Genomic DNA, 20,440 nt, shown 5'->3' on the forward strand with positions numbered 1-20,440 from the left:
CACGAGTACGGTGGTCCGGTCGCACCAGTTCGAACGTCTGTTTATAACTTTAAAGTAGTGAAGGCAAGCTTGTACAATTGTTTTTATAAGCACAAAAAATATACAAGAAGGGGCCTGTATTATAATTAGGTACATACCTACATGGTAAATCGACTTCAGCAACAAATCATATTCTATTAAAACGCAAGTAACACACTTAAAAATAAGCTCGTTTTCAAACAACTTTCCCTACTAGGAACATTAATTATACTACAAAATTGACTAATCTATTCAAAATGTCAATTATAATGAGTTTGTAAATACACCGGAAATTACGTAAAATGTTCCCGCGCTTTAAAAACAGCTTCCGGAGTCTCAAGTTAAATTTAGAAGGGTTCTGTAAATTAGCCATTTAAATCATTGAGGTATTATTACTAGAGAGAGCACCACGAACAAAATCTGTGCGATAAGCGCGGCGGCCGCGGCGCCGGCGCGGGGCTGCTAGTGAGTCATACACTTTGTAGATATTCTGCCTCTTATTACTTATAAATTAAAAACAATCAATGTAACAAATCAATATTGTTTATCATATTAAAAAATATGAATTAACTTATCAATTAAAACCAATCAATGTAACAAAAAAAACGTTTGAGACGATTGACTCTAACTCGTGTTACAAATAGTGTAGTAGCGATGTCCTCTCTAGTACGTAGTAAATGTAACTCAATGATTTAAATAGGAAAGTTGGAGATTGATGAAAGTCGAGACGCAGAGAAATGCTATGTTAATTAAACTTTGGGGAAATGTGGTGAGTGATTTATAATAATTGCATGTTTTGTGAAGGTACTGTCATTTATAATAGACAACGACCACTTTTTGCATCATTAGTGGAAAATTAATGTATTTTTAAACTTTGAAATGAAATTATTATTAACTCTACATATTTATTAAGTGTCCGATATCTACGGTTTCATTGAAATTGTATGTCAAAACTCATCTTATTTAAAGAAATATTAATAGGGTTGCCTCCCGTACCTTATTTGTATATAAAGTATAATCATGTATAATACAGTTTATTTCTGTGTAATTCGCTAAAATGGGCTCTTTACTTTATATGAAAATTAAAGTACCTAGGTATCATAAAAAAGCAAGAATCTCGAAATCTGTTTTCAATAAAAATCCTCGTCTTTATAACATTTACTACGAATAGTACAAAAATATACATCTCATGTAGTAAGTAGGTAACTAAATTATTTTCAGCTTACCACCCTTCCATTCTGACCTATCAATCCGACCTGATTTACCATTTAGAGCGTAAAAAAACAAGGCCTAGAGAGTCCTACAGATCCTCTCTAACCACTTTTCATTCATTACATCATGCTCAGTCACTGGACCTAATTTAGATAAGTACTAGGCTGGAAAAACGACATGTGGTCGAGTGTAGAGGAGTCTTAAGTTGTCACATGTCACAGTGCATTTTAATAAATAAATTGAGACTAAAAGTTATTGCGTTATATTATGTCCTAAGTTTTGTGTTGTTATAAATGCACTCAAAAATAGAGTCTGTTTATTTTTTTATTGATTGGCTTGTTGTTACAGTGCATTTTAATAAATAAATTGAGACTGTCCTTAACTCCTTAGTTTTGTGTTGTTATAAATTTTCTCAAATATAGTTTTACCCATGTTTTGTATCATTTTGTTTGATTTGCCGCCAAATAATGAGTTGTTGCATTATAATATAAGTTTGCGTAGTATATGAATCTATAAGAGTGTTTTATTAGTTTTTATTAATATAATAAATACCTATTGACATGTATAACTGTAGTTTTATTAAATAAAACGAACTGCTAGTTGTCAATATTATTCCTTATACCTTAAGCAAATACATGGTGTAAAACAAATACGTCACTACTTATCTTATCCGGGTAATGCCAATTAAATCCATCTTGAAATGAAACAAAACGGCTGCAAAGAGTAATGAAGTAAACTTTGAGACGAGGAAAAAAGCAGAAAATTCGTCCGTGATGGGCCGTAAGTACTTTAGCGGCATTCACGTTAATGTCAGCTGATTTAAGAACAAATATTTCATTGAATATACAAGTAGAGCTTTATTTATCACTGTTGTAAGTAAGAGCTATTATGTCTACGAATATGACACGACAAACCATAGTAAATCGTCAAAGTGTATTCGTGTCGTCATAGAGAGCATGACGTCATTATCTATGCTGCTATAAAGCTGAAAAGTTTGTTTATTTCTATCAAATTTCCTCTTGATTACGATACGAACACTTTGACTATAGTTCTCGTGGACACCCCTCAGGTATAACCTCGCGACTTCTATTCTCAATACAACTTCGTAATTTATAGTGTCATATACCCTGACCTAACCAAACATCCAGGGCACTAACGACCGACTCCCATATTCATCGACCATGCTCAGGCATTAGGTAATTGATGGCGGACTGTCTCGATAGTTCCATGAATATTGATGACCGGTTCACGTTTATTAATTTAAAAGTACCTATTCCATTATGGTTTCATACATATTCATTTTGTTTTCGGGATTTTGCAGCGGATGTTTCTGAATGGTGTAGTAAAAATTTTGTGGGTATCGGTAGGGTTAATTGTGTGATATTTTATTTATTTTAAACACTTTATTGTGCTGCCAGCATAACAAGAGTAGGTACAATAAAACTTAAACTAGTACAAACAACACAGAAGGCGGCCTTATTACTAACAAGTAATCTCTTCCAGGCAACAAAGAGATGATAGATCCAATACTAATATTATAATAGGTGTTGAATTGTCTCTAACTCATAGGATCGTACCGATTGACTTAAATTTTTAAATAAGTTTTATGAAATAAAAAAATTCTACAGTCGCAGTACTAGCCCCTTTCGAAGTTCATTACTTAAGGCTGTGTACGCGGTCCGTGCGCTGTTTGGCTCAAATATGTGATTTTTCAAACCAGATTGTCCATCAACCACTTATCTTACAAACATATGAATTACTAATAATTTTAGGAAATTTTATTGTCTGTGTAGTTAGTTAAGAGTTTTTTTCAATTAATACAGTATTTGTGAATACCATCAAAATAACTGAGCCGATGATTACTTGATTTCACTTTTAGTGTCAATTTCGAAGCTAAAAATATCTGAAATTGCTGACAGATCTAACACACAATTATTTTTAACTAACTGCAAAAATCCTTATTAAAATAGTTAGTTAAAAGATTTTTTTATTTTGGACTCCTAACTTACGAAATTAAAATCCGAACAATGTGAATTTTTTTAGAAATTATAGTCGACAAAATGATTATTTTCACCAAGATATTTGACTTTATTGAATATAATTTATACATATTGCAATAAAAGAATGTCTTACTTATAAGATAAAATTTAAAAAATCAACTAAGGTACCTCTATTATTTTTCTACAATTTTTTTTAAAGTACTATAAAACACTGCGCGCGACCCGATTAAAATCAGTCGGCAGCGAGCCTTTCCAGAGAGAGGACATGTTGCTCGGCGCTCTCCTGCGGACCTATGCTGTTCATGATAGTAAAAGGATAGCGCAAGCCGCGATCTATCGTAATAGATCGCGGAGTTTTTGACTTGCGTTAAATAGAATATGCGCTCTTAAGAAAAACTCTCATAGGTTCTCTTTTCTATGCCATTTTTTTAACTAATGTTACTTTTACAAAGCAAATTAATCTGTAAAAATTATTGTTTCTACTGGTCTAAATATGTCAGAATTTTACCGTAGGTGATTTTACTTGCACTATATTCGGCCATTTTAGACTTTCGGATAGGAGACACTCAAAGGATTAAATACTAAGAAGTTTCTTTGAAACTGAAATATGTAATATGTAAATGCGAATCCTATACAAATTAACCCTAGGATGCGGGTTCGAGTCCCGCCTCGTGATCGAATTTTTTCTATTCTTTATAAATTTATATTTATAAAGCATTTGAATGCCATAAAACCAAAAATATCAATTTCAACAAAAAAGGTCGTGTTCCATCGTTACAATATTGTATTCACTGAAAAGTGTTTCATATTGGTTGAGATGGTTGTTAATCATCTCAATAGATGGCGCGCGGTGTGTCCCTAGACACATAAAACTGAAAGAATAGAATAAATTCGATTGCTCTGGCGGGTCACGAGTGGCTGAATTGGTCAGGCATCCGCCCCGGAATGGCGCGAAAGGATGCGGGTTCGAGTCCCGCCTCGTGATCGAATTTTTTCTATTCTTTATAAATTTATATTTATAAATTTATACAAATTAACCCTTACAAATTCCAAAATTCCTTTCCATTCAATTGGAAATCAGAATCAGAAATCAGAATTCAATTTTACTTCCGTTATCTGTTCTCAAACGCATGAAACTTAAATCTCTTCACATTTAGAGTGAATAGCAAAAGTAAGATAAAATCGCTCCATACTATCTGCCTGAAGGATCTAAGGAGGGCCAAAAGTGGAATAAGTTGATCATTTTATACTTGTGTGAGAATATTGAATATCTGATGTTATTTCATTTCCAATTCAATATTTAATTAATACGACTAAGACATTCAAAAGTAGCATTTTGAAGTATTTTATAATATCATTAACATCGTGAGGAAACCGACAGTGTCGAAGAATCAGAATCATCTAACAACCCTTGGCCAGTGTGGTGGATTGTGGCCTGAACCCTCATAAGATGTCGAGTGTCGACTGCTGTGGGACGATATGGGCTGATACTATTTCAAGTTAGCACAATTCATAAGATCGAACCAAAATATCATATTTTCCTATGTAACCTAACGTATCGAAAACAAGGCAAGAATAAAACACCAATAGTACTACAATTGCATCCTCCCATAATAATTTTACGTTGTAATATCACAAACTCCAACTTCCCAGTCTAACAGTAGCATTAATAAAGTAAAGCGCCTAAACAATAGTTAACCGTTAAACATTCCGTTTAACGATGCAATTCAAAGCATTGCAGGCGACAATTCAGCTAAACTCCGCACAGATTTAGAAAGTCAAAGCCATTTGTGTACGATCGTTTAAAGGCAATATTCGCTATGGGTACTAGAACATTGTGCTACTGGGAATCATTTAGAGCAGCCTTTCCCAACCTTTTCCAAAGGCGGAACACTACCATGATCCGCGGACCCCTAGCGCCACCTTATCATGATCCGCGGACCCCCAAAAAAACTTATTCGCATAAGTCAATCTATATTATTTTAAAAATTGATTGATTTCTTGCAGTGTTTTGTATGAAATAGCTTAGCCACCCATCACTTGACAGATTTTTCCATCTTAAAACTGAAAAATACAAAGTCCGGCCGTCAGAATAATCTGGTCACTAAGGCTTTCGTAACTTTCTTGATTTGTCTGTGGACCCCCTGGGATATGCTCGCGGACCCCAGGTTGGGAAACGCTTAGTTAGAGTATCTAATGTAGGATTGTTGGATAGGAATGAGCAGAGAGGTTTGTGTGTTTAATCAGTTGTACTTAATATTCTGTGATTATACAGAGTGTTTTAAATATTGAATGAGAATTCATGATACAAATTATAAGGCACATCATGTAACTTCAAAGTAAAAAAAAATAAAGAAATCATACCTCTACTACTAATAACAACAATACAACTCGACTATCCATAATAAGGTATGGATAATGTTTCTCTGACTGAAGAGTTAGGTGAACGATTGATTAAAAAAAGCATCAAGATCTATGTTTAATAATATCACAGAAAGTGGAAATTATCTTCAACATTCTAAACAATTCATGTAGATTGAAAGACGATTGAAGAATTTGTTCATGATAGGAATTGCGAGATATGATTCTTTTAATTAAAAGTACTGGAAATGTAATAGATATTGGGAAATGTGAACTGTTAAACTAATTTCCAACAGATATCTATCGATCCGATATCTTTCACGGTTTGAAGCGTTAAAGAAAGGTTGAATACATACCCAAATAATAAAACTTTCTATTCTCTGGTGCTATCGTGAATGTAAATCTTTGTCAGCTGAATTAATTAATATGATCAGGGAATTAGGAAAAAAATTTAAGCTACAATTACTCTTAATGATGAATACTTATATCATTCGTATTAAATTACTTCCTGAATCGTATAATTATGACTCACATACATCATGACAATTAAAAAGATAATTTCAATAAATAAATTAAACTGAATCCCTAAAGTCGGCGCTTAATTTAGACAATACATGGCCATTGTCTCTCGCTACAGTAATAATTGCTGGCTTGGGGCCTATTCGTGAATAGCTGCATTCATTGCCTTCCTCTTTTCCAATGAAACAAAAGCCTATATAAAAAGGGACTAAGACAGGCACCGTCTTGGTTTCAACAGGGCCTCATGGATATGTGGCGGGGGCCCTTTGTCATACATACATTTTCTGAATCACGCAACTAGGTTATAGGATATATTTAGTAATAAACTATATATGGTACGTCTGATTGAATAGAATTACATAAGTTTGTACAAAACAAGTGCAGAGTGGATATACCTACTTAATTAAAACTGTCAAAAGATTTTGGAAATTCAAAATATTAATGATAATAATAGGTTAGCTAAACCTTTACTAGAAATAATTATTTGGATATGTACATTTTAACAACTTTTGGCAGTTTTTTTAAGCTATTGCATAGCTTCTATCACGGGCCTTGAGCGTGGGGACCGAATCCAGAAATTTAGTAACGAAAAACCTCACGCTCCCCACACCGACGGGCGCGGAGGTGTGGCTTGAAGGCTTAGATCATTATTTAATGATCTAAGCTTGAAGGCATAGCATACAATAGCTTTGCCGCGGCAGTCCCCGAGTGCCACACGTCTTTTTTAGTTATAGTTCTATAAATATATGTATAGATTTTGTTCAAAGCAAATAACACATTTAACTATTTTTTCTCTAATTTTTTCTATAATCCCTGGTTGTGTAGAGTCCGGCCCCGACAAGATACCTACATTGTTTTTGATATTTGTTGTTTTCTTGATAATGAGTGCGCCTTAGAATTTTAAAAGAAAGGAAATTCTTATATGTAGGTAATTGTTGAGGGCAATGGACAAGATTGTACTGTTACAATAAAACAAACTCGGTATACAAAACAGTGCACTTTTGTTTTAAGGTTTACTTTTTAATATCATTTTCTGTATTTCTGTGAGTATTAATATTTTAAAGGACTTTATACGGTACCTTCAGTAACATCAAATATGAGGTAACAAAGATAAAAAATTTAATGTTTCATTGCATTACTAAAAAATGAATTTACTTAAAAAACGAAAAACAGAGCAATCTGATTTACTAAACGCCACGCAACGTTTATATTACATTAAATTATTACTTAAATATTTTTTCGATTCAACAAATATTTATAATAACGAACCTATTAGGAATATTCGATTATTCACATTTCTTTGTAACAAGATTGAATTTACCCTACCTATAACTCCATGCAACCGTCACATGTCTTATTAGGGAAAGTCCCTTCACAAACTTACGCTGCAGAGAAATGGAACCATTTCTAGTATACTAGCTAATATATTATAAACTACTTGAAACTTAACAAGCAGATATTCTCCTTTATGTAATATACGTATTTCATTAATTATAATGATTAGAGTTTATTATGATACAATAATTATTATGTGAGTGAAGTCCCGTGTCCCCTAGTGGGGTAAGGGGCAGATGCATTATTCATACATCTGTTTCACTGATCGATTTTCTTTAGGGACAAGTAGGTGATCAGCCTTCTATGTCCTGCCAGACCGAGACATTTTTTTTTCTTCGTCTCCACCGGGAATCGAACCCAGGACCCCTCGGTTCTACGCTCACGCGTCAACCACTGTACCAAGGAGGCGGTCGAATAAATAATTATTATAGTAAAGCGTAATATTTAAAGGATCAGAGTAAAAAAGAGATTTTATTTTAACCGGGCAAATTATAACGCGTCTACTCCCTTTTTACACTGACTAATAAATTATTATCTTTTCATTTGACAATTATATTAGTCTTATTAGTAATGTGCGTGTCTTTTTCCCCTACAAGATGATCACAACATATTGTGTTTTATTCACTTTATTCTATAAGCTGTTAAGACTGTTATATCATTAAAATTGTGAGTGCTATGTTGACAGGAGTAACCTCTTAATTGTTCCAAAACCCACACGATCCCACCACGACCTACGATAACAGAGCTTACATTACTATAGGATGTTTTTTTATTATTGATTATTTTACATTTATGATACATTTATTTGTGATTTTATTCGGTAGCTACGCTCCACGCGTGTCACCCGCAGTGCTCTGCTCCTGTTGGTCTTAGCGTGATGATATATAGCCTATAGCCTGCCTCGATAAATTGGCTATCTAACACCGAAAGAATTTTTGAAGTCGGACCAGTAGTTTCTGAGATTAGCGCGTTCAAACAAACAAACAAATTCCTCAGCTTTATAATATTAAATATAGATATATTGGTACAAATTTTAATGTTGGCTGTATACATAACAAATCCAACTAAGTTACCATACTAAGATCGACAGAACTATGTGATTTTCTACTAGATTTTGAGCAAACATCAAAACCAATTGGTAAAGTAAGCGTACTTTAATGATTAGAATCAGCTCTTGGATGCAGGCAGTTTTTGAAAGTTTTGATCAAATATCTACGCTAATGTTAATAATATGGTTATTGAACATTGAGTTACTATGTACTACGTACTATTATATAGAGGGAATCGCTACTACACTATTTGTAACACGAGTTAGAGCCAAGCGTCTCAAACATCGCTTATATATCTATGACTAACTAGCCGCCCTACGCGCGCCCCGCACCGCCGCGATTGTCGCTCAGTTATTGTTCGTGGTGTCCTCTCTATACGTAGTAATAATACCTCAATGTTATTGAATTGTTACATCATAGATTACTATGGAATAAATAATCGTTTTAGAATGTATGTCAACATTTGATCTCTTTCTCTTTCTTAAATAAATAAATACAGGTTGTTCACAGGACTAACCTCTTAATTATTGTAACAAAACCCGCACGATCACACCACGACCTACGATAACGGATTACATAGGATGTTTTTTCATATATATGTGTGATTTAATTCGTTATATATTGGTACAAATTTTTAGTTTTTCTGCATGCATAACAAATCCAACTAATTTACCACACTAAAATCGACAGAACTACGTGATTTCCTACTAGATTTTGAGCAAACATCAAAACCAATTGGTAAAGTAAGCGTACTTTAATGATTAGAATCAGCTCTTGGATGCAGGCAGTTTTTGAAAGTTTTGATCAAATATCTACGCTAATGTTAATATGGTTATTGAATTGTTACATCACGTAATCTATGGAATAAATAATCGTTTTAGAATGTATGTCAACATTTGTTTCAACATTCTCTTTCTCCTTCTTTAATAAATACATACAGGTTGTGAAGGAATAGTTAGAGGTAGCCACAAAACTGATTGAATAACGATCGCCTGCTAAAAATGTATAATAAGCATTTTTACGTGAAATTCATCAGTCTTGCAAGATTTTATATCATCAATTACATATTTCTTCTAAGCAGCTGTAGTTTTTGAGAGCAAGGTTTCTATACCTATTATTTCAAAGTTACGTACTAACAAATACGTGCAAACTTCAACAGTAAAGTTGCATGGTTTGGGAACACGATTCTTCATACATATGCAAATATGGGGAAAATATGGATGCACTAGTTTATAAACCTTGTGATTTTATTAATGTTACATAACTTGCGCCTGTGTTTTTAAAATATAACCCAAGTTTTATGCGTTTTATGGCTCTCTTGTGTTTAGATTATGTATTGCACTCAATATTCATTGAAGTTTATCATATTTTTTACAATAATGTTAGATATTGTCTTATATTGCAAATAGTATATATTTTAGTGATAACAAGCTATTATCTTAACAATAAATCTAACGTCATAGCTAGAGAGCTATTTTTGTTTGTAGTCCGAGAAATTTAGTAAAATGAGCGGAAATATTATGTGTTATCTTAATATATATAAATCTCGTGTCACAATGTTTGTCCTCAATGGACTCCTAAACCACTTAACCGATTATAATAAAATTCGCACACCATGTGCAGTTCGATCCAACTTGAGAGATAGGATAGTTTAAACATGTAGGTACCACGGGCGAAGCCGGGGCGGACCGCTAGTTAGTTTATAAATATAAACGACTTAAAATAGAAAATGAGCTTCATAAGCCACACAAAATATGTTGCTCTCACAAGTGAGAAAAATCTTTCGATAACTCCCATGTCAGTATTACTACTGCGTGCCAAAAAAAACATTCACAAACAAAAAACAAACTGCCATCATTGCTAAAACATTACTCTTTTATCAACTGACATTTTTAAAATAATAATGTGGTTATATTACTTACGTGCGTTATACCAAAAATTACAAGTAAAATATTTAAATCGACAAACTAACCGCCTCATTACGGGAACATCAAAATTACTCTCGAAATTCATACGTTAAAACTGCAGTGGAGCAAAAAATTAGTTTTGAAAGTTGGTACATAAATCGTGGCCGTTGAAAAGTATTTGTAAAAACTACGTCGAATGTAACAGATGCTGTGTAATAGAGCAGGCTCCAAGGAGATGTTCGTTTGCAAAAATCGCGGACCTAAATCTGACTTCTGATATATATTGTATAGATCCCAGACATCCTATAGACAGATGTTGCCAACCAGTTTTGTGGTCCCCCTGCCCGCACCCCGGTAATTAAATATGGCATACAAAGAAAAAAATAAAAATTTCCAAAACATGCCGTGTGGGGTATCAAATGAAAGAGCTTATTGAGTAGATCACGAATATATAGCATACTATATACATTTCTTACACTTTCTCTAAGATTTTTTAGAAAATTTACGAAAATGGTCCATTTTTGAGTTAACTTTAAACCACTATAGATTGACAACTCATGAATATATTTTTTAAATTATTATTTTAAATAATTAACAATAGTCCATTGTTTACGATTCAATATTTCGTACAGTGAAATAGTTGCATGGGGGAGTGGGGGGAGCATTCAAAGATGGCGAGTATATTTTCAAGTTCATATAGTATATAGTTATTTTCATCAAATCCACCACATAGCTCACTTATATAATATTACGAACTATTAAATCATAAACAATGGACTATTGTTAATTATTTAAAATAATAATTTAAAAAATATATTCATGAGTTTTCAATCTATAGTGGTTTAAAGTTAACTCAAAAATGGACCATTTTCGTAAATTTTCTAAAAAATCTTAGAGAAAGTGTAAGAAATGTATATAGTATGCTATATATTCGTGATCTACTCAATAAGCTCTTTCATTTGATACCCCACACGGCATGTTTTGGAAATTTTTATTTTTTTCTTTGTATGCCATATTTAATTACCGGGGTGCGGGCAGGGGGACCACAAAACTGGTTGGCAACATCTGTCTATAGGATGTCTGGGATCTATACAATATATATCAGAAGTCAGATTTAGGTCCGCGATTTTTGCAAACGAAACTCCACTGAGAGTCCGGTCTATAAGTTCACAGATGTAGTTTTCGTCGTCAGTTGCGAATCTGGAATAATAATTTAAATATTGAGTCTTTACTTAAGTATTATAAAATCCGTAAGGACGAAGTAATTCGGTGATCTTTCACATTTCAACAAAATATAGATCGATGATGCTTGTTTTCGTCACTAATCACAAAATAAAACTTAAAACCAAAGTAATCTCAATATTATGTAAATACATCAATTATTTTAATAATTATTCTTTCCCAAAAATAAAAAGGCGCAATTAGAATATGTAGATGTTATTAGTAAGTAGGTATAATCTTAGGAACTCCCTTCGCGTCACAATGATAATATACATTATATCCAGTCTAAAAATACGTATCAAATCATTCAAACATTAACCCATTCTATTCGCCGAAACATACCTTCCACGTAATATCATTTAACCAGAATCCTATATACCCACATAACAAATAACATTAAGATGTGTATAGACTACTGTATTTACTTGTGTACCAGAACATCGAACATTCGTTGCCGCTCTACTACGACATGCAATAGGCGGGTCTTCACACATTACAGAGCGAGCAGCTTCGCGAAGCAGCTCGGTCTCTTTATACGTGCTCGGGCGAGGAAAACACGTGTGACGACCTTATACCTTGTGCAACCTGATTTTACAAGGTATAAGGACGACCTATTTTACCGAGCAAAAGCTCGAACGCACGACACGACGTCTTCTAGTGCAAAGAGTTCCAAACAAAAAGTAAAAGTAACAACTAAATTTAACAAGTAAATACTCAATCGTGAGCATTACGCCGAACAGAGCGTCGAGCATTCACAGGAACCTTACATTACAGGTAAACTCTTACAAACTGAGTGTTCACTTGAAATTGTATTCGTAAGAACGTTACACAGAAATGCTTCAATGTATAGCGTTATAATAGTTCCTAAGCCCCCAAAGCCTCGCTCATTATACAGCAATGAATCATTTTTATAGTGCGGCAGACGTTAAAGGGATCACCGTGATGGATTGCCCCGTATTGTCATTCATCTTCACAATATGTCTTTTACTTTATCAATAATATATTAGAGGTATGAGCAAATAGCAACCTTAATGACAGCCTCGCTAATAACGTGTGAAAAATGGGTGAATTTAACTTGAATATATTGTGTTTATTGAATATAATGTATTATGTGGCTGAATTATTAGAGGCTAATCTATACATACAGTATACTATTCCTTATATAATATTATAAAGTTGAAGAGTTTGATTGTTTATTTGTTTGAACGCGCTAATCTCAGGAACTACTGGTCCGATTTGAAAAATTCTTTCGGTGTTAGATAGTCCATTTATCGAGGAAGGCTAGAAAGCTATATAACATCATGCTAAGACCGCGTGGCACAGCTAGTGTGTTATACATAATTTATGATAAAACACCCTAAAATATACTTACCAAATCTCAAATACTCACGTATACAATATACATTAAACATGAAACAACTTGGCTTAAATGCAACGAAATAACTGTAATAGTAACAAAACGTAATAATAAATAAAAGTTCATAGCTTCAATATTTCCTGCTAAGTTCTAAAGTTTACAGCGTCTATAAACAATGGAGGTTTCAAGGAAACGTACTGCGTCTCTGTTAGTTAAAGTTAGAGGATCATATTTCTCTCAGTAATCTCAGAATTAAACTTATTTTGAAGAAAACTTGAAACTTATTTTCCTCATTGTTTGGCTTTGATTCGTATAAAGAGTTGAAAGTGTTGGCTCTCCTTTATGTATGAGAATTTTTAGTGGATTTTTGTTTTGGGATAAATCTGTTATAGTTAGAATGGTGTATACTTTGTACACACAAAGTTATCACCTACTAGCTGTGCTCCGTGGTTTCACCCGCATTGCTCCGCTTCTGTTGGTCTTAGCGTGATGATACCTAACCTTCCTCGATAAATGGGCTATCTAACACCAAAATAATTTTTCAAATCGGACCAGTAGTTCCTGAGATTAGCGCGTTCAAACAAAACAAACTCTTCAGGTTTATAATATTATAAGTATATATATATCTGTTTTATGTAGGTATTACCTATGTGTGTTTCTTGATTTACTAAAGAAAATCTACGTAAGCCTCTTTTAAATACACTGGAGCTAAAATACTTGTCGGTGTCCAAAGGCCCATAAGTCTCATCCTTTTCCGTATACAAACTTATTATAATAAACCAGTATACAAGTAAGACCATAATAAATACAGCCAAGGTCCAATCTATCGACTTTATGTAACGTCACGTTCTAAGAATTAGAACATATCAATACAGCTGAAGCAAATAATAATTAACGACCCACATTTTCAATATTCCATTATATTCAATTGATTGAATAAAAAATATTATGGATCATCGCAGAAATCATCATCATCTCATTTGCGTGCTATTTGAGAACTAGGAATAAAAATAACTTATAAATAATAGATAGGTAAAGGCTTCTGATTTCCTTTCATTCAATATAAAAAAAAATATCTAATTCAAAGACTTAAGCACAAAAAGCTTCTTATTTACACTTAAGCACAAATGTTTCAAATTAAGTGATAACTTAAACAGTTAAGCATACGGAAATTACATAAGTTACAACATAACATTGCTTAGCTCGTAACAGCTAATAGGAACAGTAGAAATGGCCCATTCGCGGTCAGATAAATCTTCCCAAGGTTGCCATGCCTCTATAAATGTTTAAAATTATTCTTTGCGAAGCACTGTTGAATTTATTTTGCAGGGAAATTATGTTTGAGTAACATTTCACGCGAATTTTGCTAGTTATAGTATATGGCTTTTTACGCGTAGTGTATATTTGTATGAAGAATATATTAATGTTTTTAAAATCATATTTATAGAGAAAAAATATTAACTTCATCTGGAATCGTTACTACGGAATTTAACACAAGAAAAATCACACATGTCTGAATCAAATTCAAACTCAAAATCTCAAATGTTCATGTTCATTCAATTAGCCTATTAAAACCAAACACATGAAAGCACTTTCAAACACGAATTTCTTGACAATTGCTGTTATAGGTAAATATTCTAATCCTCTCTCTCATTACATTTAATACTCACACAAAAATATAACACTAAGCTATAAGCTAAGCTTTTAAGGGATTAATACGACAGCTTAGTGACTAACTGAATGCACTAAGCCACAATAATTACCGGCAATTAATTAAACAGTTTATCATCGTAATGTAATTGAACTGTATATTATCATAACCGCAATATAGGTCGCGTTATGTCAGGAATTTAGTATATTTATGTCGGCTAAAGCTGGGTTTGATTAATAGTATAAAACAAAGTCGCTGTCGCTGTCTCTCCCTATATGTATATTGTATGCTTAACTTTAAAATTACGCAACTGATTTTGTTGCGTTTTTTTTTATAGACAGAGTAGTTCTTGAGGAAGGTTTTAGTTTTATACAAAGCGGGTGAAACTGCGGGCGGAAAGCGAGTTTAATTATATATTAAAACTAGCGGCCCGCCCCGGCTTCGCCCGTGGTACATATGAAAAATAGATGTTGGCCGATTCTCAGACTTACCCGATATGCACAGAAAATTTCATGAGAATCGGTCCACCCGTTTCGGAGGAGTATGCAGACTAACATTGTGACACGAGAATTTTATATATAAGATAAGTAAATAAATCTTTATATTCTGTAAAGTTTTTCTAATAATAAGTGATGTGATACACAATCGAATGCTTTGGATAAGTCAAAAAACAAGCATGTTGTCAGAAAATTGTTATTGATTCCAGTTAATATTTCTTGTATCAGTGAAAAAGTGGCTCGAGTAGTCTATCTAGAATAAAGAATTTAAGACATATTTGAAGATTTAACAACTATAATAAAAAAAAATGTACAGTTACACAAAACGTACGTTTATTATAGAATAATAAATTACTCAATTAGCTTCGGATTATCGTTAGTTCTATACAATGTAGAATTCGTATTGATTTTTGGAAGTATGTAACTATAGGTACTCCACGAAAGCTATGTAATATAACAAAGAAGCCAATATTAGTCTGAACTAAAACTGGCTTCATGCTATATTAATCTTATACGTAGATATAGTATTGTATTATCTGTGCTTATACAGAATTTCAGATCTACCACGCTTCTCAAAATCGTATCAGATTTTCAGATCTAAGGATTTTCACAAATCGGGTCTGTATTTAAATAACTACATAGTTTAGATTATTAGTCGTTTAGTTCACAAATTAGAATATATAAGAAATTATCATTAGGTTTGTTTCGCAACTTAACAAAAAGGAACACAGATAATCTATACATATAATAAATCTGTAGAAGGGTCAATTCTGTACATTGAAAATATTGAAAAAATAAATAGCAGGGGGTGTTACTGGATCGATACCAAATCCAAATATGTGATTAAAAAAATTTTTGTCTGTCTGTCTGTCTGTCTATCTGTCTGTATGTGAAGACATCACGTGAAAACTACCGGTTCGATTTCGATGAAACTTGGTATAATTATACCTTATTATCCTGGGCGTAAAATAGGATACTTTTTATCCTGGAAAAATACGTAGAAAAAAAATAATCTTAATTTTTCAGTTTTATCCATAGCCTACTCAAAATGGAGAAATAAACCATCCACGTGAAGACAGACATCCGCGCGGACGGAGTCGCGGGCGGAAGCTAGTAAAAACATAATTGATTAGACCACCAATAGATATATAACAAGAAATAATAATTATCATAAACTATTTAATTTATCCAAACCACATAATTTGCCCGATATATAAAAATTCTCTACTTATATAAATTTTAAGCTCTTCTAAATATGTAGACCATAGTTAAAACCGTTAAACGTTTAAAAAACGAGTAAAAATTCAGCTCTATATAAGAGAACTTGTCTATATTATATTCACAACGTGAAATATACTGAATATTAGTCGAGAGAAGCTACATCCATTCATCAAGAGTCTCTTGAGATCTAAATTCCAACGAATGAAGCTATTCGCTTTGAGCGGTTATAAATGTGTCTATATTTATAATATATGGGTTTATATAATACTAGTATACAGCCCGCGGCGTCACCCGCGTTGTCAAAGAAATTCCTATGGGAATTTTAGAGACCGGGGTAAAAATAAGCTATAGGTATCAAAAGATTTATATTAGGAATAGAACGAAGAATATCTAGTCTATCTACAGACAAAAAACTCATATCTTTACATTGCTCAGTTGCGACGTGAAATAAACACAAACTAATAAAACAAATTCGCAATTAGCGGATATAGGTGTAAATGTTAAAAATATGTTATGACGATTCAAAAGTGCTTCTAGAAGAAGTCTAATTGTATAAAGAAATGCTTGAGTTTGAGATTTCACACGCGTTGTCAAAGAAAATTCCTATTGGAATGATAGAGACCGCGGTGCAAAGTAAACTATATCATTTATAAAGTATTTCAAAGCTATGAAGCTAAATATTAAAAGGTTATAGATTTAGAATATTCTTATACTAGTGTTGTACATTTAGCTTGACTCGCGCGAATGTTTGTCTGAAAATTTCACGCCCTATTTGACTCCCTTCATGTTATGTTTTAGCGACAAAAAACATATGTGCCCTTTCAAGGTCCCATGTGTCTACGCTTCAATAATTATCCAATCCGATGAAGCATGAAAACAGTAACAAAAGGGAACTAAAATCTATCATGGATTTATAAACACAGGCTTAGTTTTCTACAATTATATTATGTGTACCATTTTGAAAGTTCCATAAACATTTATTATTATTTTTATTCCATCTATACTAATATTATAAAGCTGAAGTTTGATTGTTTGTTTGAACGCGCTAATCTAAGGAACTGGTCCGAAAAATTCTTACGGTGTTAGTTAGCCCATTTATCGAGGTAGGCTATAAGGCATATAATATTATAATCCCGCTAAGACAAACAGAAAGGAGCAATGCGGGTAAAAGGCAGGGCACAGCTTGTCAATCATAAAATCTGGATACTCATCAACCATAGGCCAGTTTATATCATCAAGAAGTAGACATAAAATATGTATTTCTAAAAAAATCGTAAAGAATCCAAATACAGGAAATTAGCAATATTCGGACGCCCATTTCTCTCCGCTTTCATCATATTAAATGACTTTCACATCGGACTGAATGTAAGGAATAAAGAATAAATAATATCTAGAAAGTACTCAGACTTTTGCACTGTACTTTATTCCAGCGCTGTGTTGAAAATGGCGCCTGACGAAAATCGGACATACAGTCATAAAGTATTGTTGTTCATAAATAAATGTCACATACGGTTTTATAAGAAGTATGAATTGTTAAAATGGAAGAGATTTTATTTCATTTAACTCGTAGACGTCAAATATTTCTTTACCTATTTTATTGTAAAGTTTCATGGAAATCCGTCCAGCTGTTATTTTCTGAAAGAGTAACAAACACACACACACATCTTCACAAACTTTCGGAGTAGAATTCTACTTACTCTAAAAGCGTGAATGAGTGAATGAATGAATGAATGAAAATGCTTTATTGCTTTGGAAATAAATACAGTACGGCCTTATCGCTAGGCAGCGATCTCTACCAGGCAACCCTAACAATGAATATAGCTCAATTAAACCAAAATAAACATTTATTTTACCTCAAACTTTCACGGTCATTAATTAATTATAGTAGAATTATAATCAAAAACCTATAAACAGCTATTGAAGAAAAAGGTTATAAATGCATGCAAATAAAGAGTTGATTCAAAAGCTTTATCAATGCCGGTGGTTTTAAATTTTATCTCTCGTTTAATTGTTCTGTTTTTGTTATTTAACTTTATGTTTCACGTTTTACTCGATCTCTTGTTTTATGACGGTTTACGGTTTAGATAAAACGCTGGCGGAATAAAATATTCAACTGATACGCAGATTACGTAACGTATTGTATTTTCCATACTATTTTCATGAAATTTCCACTTTATTTTTGTTATTTATTTACGCTCAATTGTTACTTGATTGACAGCAACTTCTAACCATTAGCAAAAATTTACTTTTATTTATCGATGTACTTTTAAAGATTTTTTACTACTTACTTATCTCTACATAGTATAAAACAAAGGCGCTTTCTCTGTCCCTATGTCTCTATGTTAGCTTAAAACTTTTAAACTACGCAACGGATTTTGATGCGTTTTTTTAATAGATAAAGTGATTCAAGAGGAAGGTTTTAGTATATAATTTATTAAGTTATAGACAAATTGGGTGAAGCCGCGGGTGGAAAGCTAGTATTTTAATAAAATAACTAATAATTTGCAGTGACATATCAGCTTCGACAATCAAATCGCGTATCTAATTAAAACACATAACATTTCCATTCAAATTAACTCAACTGATACACACCGCATAAAATAAACTAATATTCCAAGAACTTCAATTAACATTTCATTAAATTTGCAATATACAGCGTCCAGTATAAGTTGACCCCTCGACGTTGCGATTCGAATAGTGAAAAACTAAAACCAACATCAACATAGACGCAAAAAACATACCGCGATGCGTCCGGAAAGCGGATGCAAAAACGTGAGATGAAAATTCTGCGAGATCTCTCTAAATGAACTTTTTAGCTTAGATTTTCAAGATTGCTCAATGCACGGGTTTCTACTTTTTACAGTTAAATGAAATGGAGAGTGTCTGACCGGACTGTTATTGCGTTTGAACTGTAGTTATTAAATGTGAAATATTTGTGTTGAGCAATTTTCATTTATTTTATGAATTTCACTGATTTACGAATTATTATGTTATGAGTTATGAATGTTATATTATAACCGAGCAAAGGACTTTCTGTGTATTTATATCAAATAGATTTTTAATATGTTTGTGATAGGATAAGTTTATTTTTAAATCTTATTATTTTACTAGCTTCCGCCCACGACTTTGTACGGGCATCCCCGTTTTTCCCCGTTCCCGCAAGAATTTCGAGAAATCCATTCTTAGCGGATGCCTACGTCCTAACATCTACCTGCATGCCAAATTTCAGCCCGATACGTCCAGTGGTTTGGGCTGTGCGTTGATAGATCACTATATCAGTCACCTTTGAGTTTTATATATATATATATAGATATTTGTAGGCATAGAATTTGATATTATCTTTTTGTATTTTTTTTATTGACGTGGATGCATCTTTGTATCTCGATCTTCGATCTACAAATGGAAAAATTATTTTGATTTATAAAATATTTGTGTCTCTAAATACAAAGAAAACACAACCAAATATAAACTAGAAATACAAACCAGCAATACATAGCAAGCAACAAAGTTTGTTTGACTTCAAGTTCGCGCAATTGTTTGATTGTAAATTCTACTTCAAAGGCTTAACTGCGTTAATAAGCACAAAGGTAAACTCTAAGTGCTTCATAGGGTCTTTTGAATATTTAATACTGTAAGTAGAACTGAAAATATCAAGTAATACTTGCAGAAAGTTTAAGTTTATTGAAAAGTTATTATGAACATTTAAAGAGACAGGGAACTTTTTATTTCTCTGTCAAGAAAATTTGTCAATCAAAACTTAGTTTGTGTCTGATGTTCTTTTGTGGTAAATAAATCAATACAATCCCTGTAAAAACTTATTCCATCAAAAGCACAATGCAAAATATTATTATGAATTAGTAGATACGATTATTTTTTTGTAACTTACGATCAAATGATGGTATTTTACGATATTTTTTTATAATTGAAGGCAAAACAAGCGCATAATCGTTCAAAGTTCGCAAAAAATTACAAATGAAAAGATACACGTAGAAACCTAAACTTCAGTCGAGTTTGTAATCTGTGGTCTGACATTCCCGTTTTTCATTGAGTAAGATCGAACAATGCGGAATTTGGTTGCCGGAATATGAATCA

The sequence above is a fragment of the Colias philodice genome, chromosome 22, assembly GCF_061535455.1.
Source record: "Colias philodice isolate Cphi_HAF_F1 chromosome 22, ilColPhil1 Martin Lab GWU primary, whole genome shotgun sequence".
Taxonomy (NCBI): Eukaryota; Metazoa; Arthropoda; class Insecta; order Lepidoptera; family Pieridae; genus Colias; species Colias philodice.